Source organism: Hypomesus nipponensis, chromosome 13, assembly GCF_054491055.1.
Source record: "Hypomesus nipponensis isolate SF chromosome 13, ASM5449105v1, whole genome shotgun sequence".
Lineage (NCBI taxonomy): Eukaryota > Metazoa > Chordata > Actinopteri > Osmeriformes > Osmeridae > Hypomesus > Hypomesus nipponensis.
In genome coordinates this window covers 8,112,906-8,126,757 of record NC_140373.1, presented here as the reverse complement: position 1 = coordinate 8,126,757, position 13,852 = coordinate 8,112,906, and positions in this window count along the sequence as shown.

Genomic DNA, 13,852 nt, shown 5'->3' with positions numbered 1-13,852 from the left:
TTACTCAATGTACATATTGATTCCCATACTGCTTACATGAACCAATTTTAATGATGTTTGATATGTTTTCCTGCAGAAATGTATTAGTTTCATTGTGGAGCAACATGTTAGATCAGTCCCAAGTTTCAATTGTTATGAAGAAGGTGGTTTGGATATGTTGAGCTCTACATTATGCTGAAGACTTAGTTATGATGACCAGATACAAAATCCCACAGCTATCTGTAAATAACCATTCCAAAGGAATGTAAAGTGCTCAGTTATTTGTTATTACATAAACAAGAATCGACACAATTTTTCTATTCATCATACAATGGATAATGAGAAGGATGGGAAGGATGAAGTTTAGATAAAAAGATGCAAACATGTACAGTACATTGTGTGGTAAAAAAAGGGCTTAATCTGGCTTTTTGGGGTTCCTGAAAAACGAACCTGAATCGGTATAGTTTTGTTCTGTTCATCAGCTATTGTATGTTATTTATCGTTCCTGTTATGACCTCATTTCAACAGCCTTGTCTGTGTCTCTGTGGACACACTACGAGACAGAGATGTCTGAAAACAATGTACTGATACCAGAACATCTGTCCAGTTTTCTGTGAGATAATCTGGGTTTTGAACAGTCAAACGCCAAGGGGCTCTATTGTTAGAATCAAGAGAGTTGATACTCAGCGCTAGATAGTATAAATGTAATCCTGAGAAACCATATCCTTTTATAGGTCCTGTTATTTATCAGGCCTCTTTGATCAGATCGTTCATGCAAAGATAACATCTCATTTTCTATTTTCAATGTCCTACCGAGTTATTTGTATTTATATACATATGTGTATATTTATGCATATATGACCCATTGCATATGAGTGAGTAGGTGTAAAAGCATATTTTACTGTAGATCTTGTTCCCCACTATGATTTTCACAGTAAATTTACTGTAAATTCATAGTGATGCCCCATGGTCCTATTTATTTGTCAAATTCAGTTATGAAATAGCTGTATTTTTTGTACTGCTCAAATATAGATATGAAAGACATATAAACTATGTTTTTGTCGGATAATATACAAGCAACCATGGTGTTGCTATGAATTTGTCTTCTTTACTGTTATGGGGGAATTGACTGGGTTTTATTTATTTGTCGTTGGAGAATGTTGATTTGCCATCTTGCAGTATATCATCTCTGTTCTATATTGAACTTTCTTACGTGGCAATAAAAGATTAATACAAACTTCTGTAAACAACTTCCTCTGCCCCATTGATTATGTTTCCTTATGTGCCACATAATATGTAATGTCTCTCCCTACTTCTCCTTGCTGTTCTGCCTTTTTTTAATCTTAAATGTTATATTTTCTCCTCTCCTTGCTTCACCTCTCCTCTCCCCTCTCCATCTCTCTGCTCTTCTCTCCACCACTCTTCTCTTGTCCCCTGCCAGCCCGATCATTACCAGTAAATGAATGTGTCCTTGGAATTAAAACACCTCATCTCTGCCAGATGCAATCAAACCCTCTGTTTGTTATAAACATTGTTTTTACCTTCAAATGAACCTGCGCCTCGTGTGAAAACAAATGTGATACGTCCTCACCTCTAGAAGTGCTGGATATCTAGGCTGAACGCACACTAATTATATTCTTTAGCGCCAACCCTATTGGCCGGGAGTTGCATTTCACCTGGAACAAAGGAGACCTGTTCAGACTCTATTGACCTCATATCCTGTTTGTCAGAGCCAAACTGCAAACCAGTAACAATGTAAACAATCTGGGGCGGATTTGACAATCACTCAGTAATCTAAAACTAGAATTAGCTACAGTGGTACTATACAGTGGCATTGTAGTATTCAGTAGTACTGTCATGTTGAATGTCTCACTGCTATTTAATGTTTCACTGTTAGTTTTGCTATTCTAGCCCCATAGGCTAGTGTTTACTGCCATTACTACTTTTGTGCTTTTTTGCTTTTTTGCCATTCTATAATGTATTTCTTAGAATTATTTGTTATTCTTTCTCTTTTATGCCACTACATAACTGTGTCTTGCCATGTCACAAGAATGTAATTGTCCAGAATGATCCTGTGCTATACAGTACACATGGTAATACATCTCTCTGTTATACTGTACACACTCCATTTCTCTATTCCTTGTATTTATTGATTCCTCTGCTGGAGATATTTGCATGCCTACATAAACACACCTCCCCATCTTGACAATCACAGTAAGAAAATTATATTTTATCCATCTCTTCACCTTCTAACCTTCCACACATGAAAACACTGTGTGTGTGTGTGTGTGTGTGTGTGTGAGTGTGTGTGTGTGGTTGGTTGGCTGAGTGTGTGTGTTCAGTAGGATGGAATTTGAGTTATTACATTTGAGCCCGGCTCTCAGTGACCTATTTCCTGAGAGGGTGGACAAGGAGAGAGACCCATTGATGGACCATCTGGTGTCCAGGTGCACCACAAATGCACAGACACACACACATTTACACACACACACACATTGCCTACTTGTACAAACAGACTGTACACCCCCCCCACACACACACACACAACATACTCAGTTCCCTAGTCTTGCACAAACTTCTGAGACACATAATTTTTATTACAACAAATCTTTACCACCAAGCTGCCAACCTTTCCTGCCTTGCAGAAACTCTCTGAGGACATGTTGAATATATTACTGGGCAGGCTGGGAGAGAGGTCCTTGGGTGGCAGCCACTGCTGTGCCCCTGCATGGTCTCTGCTGTGACACAGTGACAGCACCATTTACTCTCTCTCTTTCTCTCTCTCTCTCTCTCTCTCTCTCTCTCTCTCTCTCTCTCTCTCTCTCTCTCTCTCTCTCTCTCTTTGTCTCTCTCTCTCTCTCTCTGACACACACACACACACACACTACGGTGACAGAAGCATTTATTCAGGCTCTCCAGACAAGGCTACCCAGGTGCCCGCTGGGCTAACCCTGTCAGGGAGCGCCCGGCACTCGACACGTATGAGGAGACACTCATGGCCACACTGCGTACCCTTGCCATGCACATTATTCTCCATGTCTCTCCAGGAGGGACTTATACATGCAGGACTCTAGCAAACAAGCTAATTGGGATCGAAAGTAAAGGATGTGTTAAGACAGAGATTATTATTTAATGCGGCTAATGCTACATTGGTCTTGTAACTGCTTTGCAGCTTGTTATCTGTTATGAAAAGGCCGTTCTATGGCAAAAACCTTTGTCATTATGTGAACAGAAGTCATTGGTTCTCCTTAGTTTCAGGGTAATGCTGGTCAGAGTATAAAGTTAGATCTGGTTTAGGGTTGGTCAGTGTGTGGGGTTAGAGCTGGTGAAGAACTGGTGGTCAGTCTTATGGGTTTGGAAGCCAGAAGGAAGGCAAGACCCAACAATGCCTGGATGAAAGCCAGCCGTTGCCAAGGTGACAGAACTTGTGCCGCCTGCGAAGATTTCTCTTTGTATTGTTTCCAAGGCAACGAATGTAGGTAGTAAGGGGGGGGGGGGGGCAGAGAAAGACTGAAAGAAATACAAAAGAGAAAGAGCAAAAAAGGAAGTAATGAAATATATACAAGGAACGGAGATAAAGAGAGAGTGTGTGAGTGAGAAAAGAGAGAGAGAGAGAAAGAGAGAGAGAGAGAGAGAGAGAGAGACAGAGAGAGAGAAGGATAAAGGGAGAGAGAGGAGCGATTTTGTGGTAGTTATGGAGCTATCAGCAATGTGTTTCATTTTTCCCACACGTCAGTGTTGTTTATATCCAATGCTTCTTTGCGTAGGCGTCGTCTTACGATATACAGTAAATCCCCCAAACAAAGTTACTCAGCAGAATCTATTGAGTCAGGTGCAATCATATATCTCAGACACAGAAGCCGCCAGAACAGCCTCGCTCTGTTCAGCAGAAGCTGTCCTCTGATGGTTTAATACAATCTATTTCTCTCTCAGAGGAGGAAACATATTTACTTTCTCGCCTGATTATAATACTGTGCAATATATCCAATGTGTAACTCATAGATCTGAGTCAAATGTATAGATTAATTACTTGAAAGTATTTGAAAGTGACAAAATTACATTTGATTTGTCTCACAGTTGTCTCTTATAGGACAGATCCATTGGTTCCTTGTACTGGGTAAAATACATCTATCCCACCCAACTATAGTGTTATGAGGTCTGGTAATACATTTATTATGTCTGAGAAGAAATTGTCCTCTTATGTTTAATGAACTGTACTGTTGTACTGTGTATTTTTTATCTTCAAATCTTGTGTAACACCTGCTATATGGATATGGGTCTCAAAATAATTTCAGTTGTTTCAAAAGATTGTGAACCATTACAGTGTGGTAGTTGATTAAAAAACCAAGCAATAATTAAGTTAAGCGTTTCCCCCGAATGTGGTTGAAGCAAACCAATGGTTCTGTTGAAGGGCTCCTTCCCGGCAATACAGCAATGAATACTGTAATCACCAGATTTATAATGAAAGTTTTGTTTAAGGCCAAAGATCTTTAACTTGACACTTGACACTTCAAATAGACGTATCTATGTGTCTTTTCAGTCTATATCATCCAAGTGAAAGTGTTTTTCAGGAAATTAGAGAAAGAGAGAGAGATTGTATGTTATGTCTGTAGAGATGGATCTAAGCTCTAGGGTGTAACATCCAATAACTTATTAGACCCCAGCTAGCTCAAGAGACAGAGGGAAAGTACTCATAAGAACAAGGCTTAGGACTCGATGGAAACTTTCAGAAACTCCCCTGGGTGCTGTATTTGTTTAGCATCTCACTCACCCACTCTCTCTCTCACTCACTTTTTCTCACTATCTCTCTCTCTCTCCACATCAGGCTGTGTTCACAACGAAATTAGATCTTCATCTTAATTGAAATTCAGAGTGAGTCTTTGGAAATTTAAATGCCAGGTAAGACCTGTTATCTCCCCTTAAGCCCTGGAAGATGTAGATATGTGATAGAGGGCAGACTACAGAGGGGGCCCTCTTCCTCATGAACCCTCAGGATCAGACACTCAGGGAAGCCCACTGCTTCAACTGGGACTTCTCAAGGGTTAATAGGTCCGTAGGCTAAATGTACAGCCCTTTCTCTCTCGTGTGTGTGTGTGTGTGTGTGTGTGTGTGTGAGTGTGTCTAAAGCGGAGGCTCATCCGGCTCATCCAGAGCTCTAGGAGATAATCAAGAGTCATCCCACTGAGACTCAGCGCTTAATGGAGAAGACAATTAGAAACGCATGCATCTACACACACATACACGCCAGAGCAAACGCTCGCGCGCGCACACGTGCACACACACACACACACACACACACACTGTAGTCTCCCCCATGTCTCACTGTCACATAACCAATCACCAATCACCCTGAAGCTGTATATTTGACATCTGTGTAACAATGTGAGGTTCCCTTACTCTCTCTCTCTTTTCCTCTGTTTACCCCTCTCTCTAAGTTACAGGCAGGAAACAAACCACGAATAGCTCTCACATGCACATTTATCTTTAAGCAGATAACCACCCCAGTACATTATTTCAAGGGCACTATAATGCGTAGGGCCTAATACTCCTCTGTGTGGCATTGGAGCGCCGTCTTATTAAATGTATGCCAAAGGCTGTACAATGTTGCCGTGGTAATGCAGAGCAATCTCAGACATGCGGTCTGCCTCCTCTACTGCAGAATATTTTAACATCCAATTTAAAGTTGTAACTCATAGAAAGACAAAACAGATACATTTCTTCAGGTGCAGAGAGGAAGAGAGGAAGATAAAACAAAATAATAATAATGCAATTTGCATGTAATAATAGTAATGTACTGTAGTTCTGTAATGAATCTACTTCAGGGCCAAGACTCTGGTCAACATACATTTGATATGCCAGTAGCGTCTCAGCTGAGACTCATACACAGTTGGAAACATTTTTTCAGAAGTCAAATCTCGAACGATGTAAAACTCAAATTCTTCTCCTGACCTGTTTTAATGGATTTTCTGGTAGCTTGGGGGGTGAAGTTGGTATAATAAGCTCCAAAATCCCACTGTCTCTCTGCCCGTCTGCTCCCTAGTTTAATCACTCAATCAGATAGACCAACTAAACCGGTATTAAGGGAACAGAGACGAGCACTTAATTGAAGTGGTTGTATAAGAGCGAAATCAAATGGTAGTTTAAGTAGCAGTGTCATTCAAGGATGTCCATTGCCGCGTATTTTTTAACACGTTTTGCTTCACTCATTGTTCCCTTTGGCCGCTACCTTGGCTGTTAGGTCCCATGGGGAGTTGGAAACAAATCAGCATCATTATGCGATATCATTACCGTCGTTATCTTTCCTTGTTTCACAGCACAGACGCACGTGCGCGCACACAGCAGTGCTCCCCGTGGAGTCTGGGCCAGGTGCCAGGACTCTGGCAGTAGTGGTTGATGGGGAGACTTTAAGGACAGAGAGTTGTGTAGTACTCACAAACTCTCTCACTTGTTGTGGGATACAATGGATGACGTGTATGGATGAAGAGTCCACCCAGATCAGCAGTATGGCCTCAGGTCAGTGCCTAGTTCAGAGTTTAGGAGAAATATTGTCCGACGGATATGTCACGGACAGCAGTTCACCCAAACTGTGTCGATTGATTGACTGATTAAAAAAACCTAATGAACATTTTTATATAGTGTTAACACAACTCTCCAGTTGCGATGCCTGCCCTCAGTTTGATCACACTCAGCCGGTGTAATCTGCAGCTCGTCACAGATTCATGATGTAGCTCTGCCAAATTATGCCGACATCACTCAGAAGGAGTAAAATAGAGGATTATCGCGCTTCTTTCCACACAGTTTCCGTCTAACACATGGTGGCTAATAAGGACAAGATTACGCCTTTCGTTATTAGTGGCAATATTCCAGCTCTTTATGCACTTTACATGCTGTTTCTCTATAACTGGCCGTAAATCTTCTCGAGCGTTCCGGCTCTGCATCGTAACTGTTGTAGCTACAAAGTGACAGATGATTATTTTATTTTTCAGTACACTGGTTCTTAAACAAATTAACGAATTACAAGCAGTTTGGCTCGGGACTGTGAAAACAACAACTACATTGATGAATCCTCTCAAGTATTTTATGCATAGTGGCACACAACTATGTCAGTCGTACTCTGACCAAAATACTCCAGTCATGTAGGCTATTACACATTGGAACATAAATTTACCAGCACATAGGTCACACACACACACAATAACGTTTTAACACTTTCTCACCAGAGCACTTCATCACTGATGCCACGGATAAAGTTTGCAAATGACTCATCACTCACACGTGTGTGAGATCTATGTGACTATAAAGTAGATATGAGGCTTGTGAGACTAGCTCATAAACAACCGAGCTGGTAGATGTGTGTAACAAAAGGTCGTCTGAATGGCCGTCTGCTCGGTATAAAATCAATCCACATCGTTCCTGTATGGCTGTCCGTCTGGGAGGGTAAATTACTTTTTTATCCCAAACGACAAAGGAGTGGTTAACAGGAGGAGGATTATCTCCAGTTTTTACTGTTAAAATGTGCATTACACACACATTCTTGGAAGCATTCATGCCAGTGCACACACACACACACACACACACGCACACACGGGGAATCTCAGCAGGGTGATATAAATTCTGTGTGTAATTGTGCCAGTAGTGTCAATCCACAGCGGCGCGCGAACATCATGGTCCACAGGGACCAAACGGCCGTCCTGGAGCATTAAATACAGACACAGAAGCCCAGCTAGCCAGCGCTGTACATATCAACGTTACATAACGTGAACCCAGATGTTGCTATATGTGTGCATCCAACAGGGTTAAACTCACTCAGATGAATCTGATCACGAGTTGTCATCTGGAGAAGGCACTGGAAGGTACAGGACGTACTTGGATTGCATTAGACACGCTGTCCGCACACAGCTGGGCACGTGCCTGTCTGTGGTAAGTATTTGTGAGCAGTTGTGCTGTGTGCGTTAAGTCTGGATGCTGGACGACCAGTGTGGTACTTATAAGGGTTGTTGGGTTAACGTGGCACAAATAACAGAATGATGGAGAGCGGAGCATGAAACCACTGGGCTTACATCATATCTTAAGGACTCTTATGTTTGAATATTGAGTAAAGAGTCCCTTGAGGCCAAACATAAACCATTCATATGCTGTAAATGAGTCACAGTTATTCAACAGGCAGAAATCACCAGGAAAAAGCACTGTTTGTCTTTCTGCTCAAGTTGCTTTGCCTATGGGGGAAATGCAATAGCCAACCAAAAGCAAACGCAAACAATACCTGTAATTGAGTGAGAGACAGAGATAGGTTGGGGAAATGAGTGTCTTGTTCATGCTGCGCTGCAAGTCATACCATTCCCATTTATCCGCATCAGCTACAGTATGTATAAACAGATACGTTTATTTAAAGCGCATAAAGGGACCAAGTCTTTTATTTGTCCACCCCCCCTGGCAGCCATAAAGCACCTTGGGATACAGAATATGTATACAGTATTGAGGATAGCCAATCACACACACCTAAAATGGTAATTTAGGCTCCAGGACACACATATACACACATACAACCTCAATCAATGTCAATCAATCGTTTTTTCAAGAACTTGAAAGTTACCTATTGAGTGTTCATACACTACGGAAGTATTGAAGTGTCCACAGTACAGCATGTAGTACCTCTAGTGTACTATACTGTAGCATTGCCTCGGTAATTAAAGACATTGAAGTTTACTACTAATGAGATTGCAAAGAAAAAAGTTTCCTCCTGTATAATTGAACTCAGTCATCATATATTCTTTACCATGCAGATGACCTCAGTGGAGAGCGATGTCAGCTGTGACTGATCAAAGCCCCCAGCCTTAATGGAGTCCAATGATTGAAGTCTGCTTACCCACCGGGGGACTTGCTGTACCGCAGAGTGAACCAGGAGACTGACAGTAACATACCATACATACCCATACCAGCTGTCTGCTTGCACGTGGTTGCATCACGCGTATGTTTGGTTAACTCCGGTCTCAGTGATGCCTGTGCAGTTTGTGACAATTATTGGGTTGTATTGTGTTGTGATCTTCAGCGGTGGATGTTTCTGCTGAATGTCTGGAATATCTTGCGGGATGTGAATCATTTCTTATGTGAATTTGTTAGCTCAACGTGAATTTACGTGAATTTACTAGCTCAATCCTAGACACATTTATTAAAGGACTACGTGAATTGAAACTCTCTGTAGTTTGTTTTATATACAACCGCCAGACACAAAGATACACATAACTTCAGGCAGATATTGTACTTTTATTTCTATATTTTGGGGGCTTTTTTTACAGGAAAGGGCCTCAGTCGGATTCAAACCAAGGCCCTTGTGTTAGCCTTATTAGTATGAGCTCTTACCAGCAGTGAGCTACCAGGGAGCTCCCATACTGTTCCACCTCCTAGAAGGGACCTGTGAGTTTCAGGCAGATGGAATCTTTCACATTTCCTTGTTAGCCACAGCTTTTCACAGCACCTTTTCCCACATTGATTTACATCTCACTGGTGTGTGAGAGAGAGAGAGAGAGAGAGAGAGAGAGAGAGAGAGAGAGAGAGAGAGAGAGAGACATTTCTCAAAGTCACATGAGCTTTCTTAGAAAGTTTGCTGCTTTGAACCGCAAGTTTTAATCATCACTCAACCTGTGTGAAAAATGTCATCATCATCTCGCTGACTTCCATCCTATTATGAATAAAAACCTACCTTTCAAACTTTACATCTATTGTGGTATCAAAGACTTGGAAAAAAGAAACTGAGCTAAGCTTGACAGCCAGCATTAGTGTGTGAACATAGTGATTGGTGACAGTGAATGTCAACATTTGCCTGGAATGACAATGTCCCTCATGGACGCTCTGAAGTTGCATCATCTGCTGTGGGTTGATTTGCACAATTCATTTTGAAAATAGATCTATCCTTGTAAAAAGGGTTTTAAATCATAACTGATTAGAAGTAGGTTTACTTAAATTATATTTTCTAGATTTGAAGCCCGTTACACAGACTTCTAGTTTAGTACCAAGAAGAAGACCTTGACGCCAGACACATTGAGCTGTCCATGGTGCTGAAGCAAAGTAGTAGAATGGGAAGGAAAATCAATCCAAACAAAGTTTAACAATTTTCTTCAGGTTTTAATTTATATGCATGGATATCCAAAATTCCAAAACTCTCTAAAGAATTTACAATGCTATAATAAACTATAATCTGCTGTGAGTGAGCATATTTGACAAAAGAATAATAGAATAATTTGTTTGAGTGGTCTAAAGTCTACGTTTCTATGTGTCTATCTATTTATCTTCTAACTATCGATAAAATAATCCAATGAATGTATGAACATATTTTACCTTTTACCTTCAACTCAGGTCCTGCAGGATTCATGAATCCTATCTGGGTGATCGGACAGAGGATAACATCATTATCAATTCACTGGCTCCAAAGGCATACATAATGCACTGATGCTAAGAGGTGAATGACAGCCAGCATGCCTCCTCCCATATTATGTTTATGTTCGTCAAACCGCCATCATCATCATATGACCTAGACAAGCAGTAAAGGATAACTGTATCGATAACTTCTACACACATAATAATCGGATTCTGCTCTGATGGTGTGTTACAAAACCCAGCGCTCCAATCCAGAAAGGGCACGAGCTATTTCCATATTTATTGTGCTGCTGCGCCTATGATAAATAAATCAAAGCCACAGCTAATGGCCTTTTCAGATCCTTTCATAAATCTCAGTTTTTTTTAAATGTGGATCATTAAGTACTTGCGTGTGTGGTTGCTCGAATATGCCAAGACTGCTTTGTTTTCATTTGCTAAAGCGTGGCGAGATTTTATGTTGTTGAATTACCACATACGAGTTGTTGCACCCCCCCCCCCCCCTTCTCTGTTGTTGATTATCTGCTATGGTGGCATCAGCAAGGGACTTGGTCAGAGTTCCGGTACTTTTTGTTACAAGGGCGATGTAGACATCCAATTAGGACATCAACCGGTGTCCAATTAAGAAACTCAAGCGGACCTATCGTTGAACAGCTGCCAGACAGTGTGGTAGGTCAGGGACATGTTTTCCTTTGATTTTAAGACCGCCCCTGACATCATTTCAAAAGTACATTCAAATGCTGCTATTAGCATATCGCTAGTCAGTACGAGCCTACCTAATATACTACACAGACTGTTTGAATTAATGTAAAATGATGGCCTTTGTATATTGAAATCTTCTTTTGCCAGCTAAAGTTATCCCAAATGACAGGGAACTCTCATTATACTAACAAATACACCCATTTATTTGTCATACATATTAATAGCTACATTTCCATGTTGTCCTTGGGATATTATTTGATCAAGGTGTCTGCTGAGCTCTGGGTCTAACCAGAAATGATTGGATTATCGCTTTTTGGAGAAAATGCAGAGTAGCAAGGTTTGGTTCTCTCTGTCTGTCTCTACTGAGTGTGAGATGCAGAGTGACTTCAGGGCCGTGAGGGGAGTTGGCTGCTGTGGTGTTCCTGCTGTGGAAGCAGTAGACCAGCTGTGAAATGAAGAAACCGGGCTGGCTATTGTTCACTGAGGAAAATGGATCAGGCTGTGAATGGTGTGGAGAAGGCAGCTGGGGGGACTACCATTCAAACTGCCAGGGCTCTTTCCCCCTCTGCACTCTCAAAGTTGTACTCACATATATGCAAACACTCACACTTTCAAGCACACACTTACGCACACATCTCTCTCCTCTCTAACACACCCACTCTCGCTTCTTTCTCTCTTACGGTGAAAACCAGCCCCTCCCCTCACCCACACACACACTTATATATACTGTATATATAGCTAAATATGTATATAAATATACAGAATATACAGTATATGCATGCACATACACAAACACAAACACACACACCATGCCTCCATCAGATGCAGAGGTAGAACACCATAGAGCACCATCCTGAACAGGACATTTCATGACTGTGAAGAGAGCCAAAGGGATGGAGAGAAAGCGACAGAGAGAAAGCGAGCAAGAGAGCTGAAAAAGAAAAGTCTAGATAAATGGTGGTTTGGTGAGGAGGACATATTCATCATTTTAATATCTACAGACCTTCTAATGGAGTAGCCAAGCAGAACACTACCGCAGCCTGCAGAGGAAAATACAGTGCCAGGAAGAAGCCCCAAAAGTTCTACAGCTGCACCAGCTCAACTTATCAATTATTTATAAACAGACAAAAAAATCGAGACACTTCCAGATACTCCTGGAAAGCATTTTGAAAGTCTCCTGTATTTCTGAGCCCCAGGTGTGTGTGATTCTCTTGGGAAATAGATTTTGGTGAAAACAAGAGTGGAGTGGAGATGGAGAAGAGGGTAGGGAAGGAGAAAAGAGCTTCTTAAACTAAGTACTTACAGTGCCATCCCCACCAGCTTTTCCTCCTCTCTATCCTCCCTCTCTATCCTCCTCTCTATCCTCCTCTCTATCCTCCTCTCTTTCCTCCTCTCTTTCCTCCTCTCTATCCTCCTCTCTATCCTCCTCTCTATCCTCCTCTCTTTCCTCCTCTCTTTCCTCCTCTCTATCCTCCTCTCTTTCCTCCTCTCTTTCCTCCTCTCTTTCCTCCTCTCTTTCCTCCTCTCTTTCCTCCTCCTATGCTGAGTGTGTTTGTCGTGTCATTGGAGCAGGGCTAACTAAGGTAGTAGAGAGAGGGGGCAGGAGACTGGAAGGGCTGGATCAGACTGAATGATGGATTGGCAACACAGACAGACAGATGAATCTGTCAGTGTGTGTATTTACATTGTATGTATGTGTGTGCTGTTGGGGAGGATCTCAGTCCAGCATTGATCTACAGTGTGATCTCTTAGCAGATAGACAGGTTTCCTCATCAACAACACATACAGACGATGTATGTGATTGTCAGACACAGAAGGGGTGGGGGGTGGAGAGGTGACAAGGAGACAGAAAGGAAGGTGACAGGTAGGGTATGTAAGCTTGCAGACTGCAACTGCTTCATCATTCCCAGCCATGTCATGCCAGGAAAGTGTCTCGGGGTTTTCATTTAACAGTCATCAATATGTCAGTGGGATGTTATTTGACTCTGAACTGCTGACCAGGTTGTGTGAACATGCTGGCAAAACTGAGAGGTGCAAGATAGAAGGAAGAATGATGTAGCGGGAGAAAGAAAAATAGGAAGAAGAAAATGATAGAAGTAGTGAAAATGAAAGAGTAAGACCTATCCTGTATTACTGTTATTTTTCATACAATCATGTCATACTATAAAATCTCATACCTGCAGTCATTTGTCCACTGTAATACACCAACCCTGAGTTTTTGCCAACAGACGCCTTTTTTCCACTTCTGCCACCAGTGTTTACCTACTCACTTGAATGCACTTGAAGTTGTCCTACATAAGGCTGCTAAAGGACTGACTGATTATTTTACGGCATCTGCTGTTGTGTTACTCTCACAAGCACGATTCAGGCTTTGTTGTGAGCCGAGCAAAATGTAACAAGTTTCGCTGACCGGACATCATGGTTGCTGTGGCAACTAGGCCATCAAAAGGTGCAGTGTATTTTTTTCAAGAGAGCAAAGGGGTGTTTCTGAAGATAGTTTTTCATGGATTTATGCAGATAGCAAGAATACCAGATTCAGAAGTACTTCTGAGTTTTCAAGATGTCATGAATAACTTTATTCGATTTAGAAGATGTTAGTATTGCCTGTGAGTATTTAAAAGCATGAGTTGTTTTTCATCAGTGGATTTGTATAGCACATGTTTAATATGCAGCTCCGCGTGTCTCACTCATTCCACAGCCAACACATTCTACTCAACCAATGAATCTGGATGGAGAGGGACCTCCAAACACTAGTACTCTACCCAGACCACATCTGACGAAGAAAGTGTTTAGTTTGCTC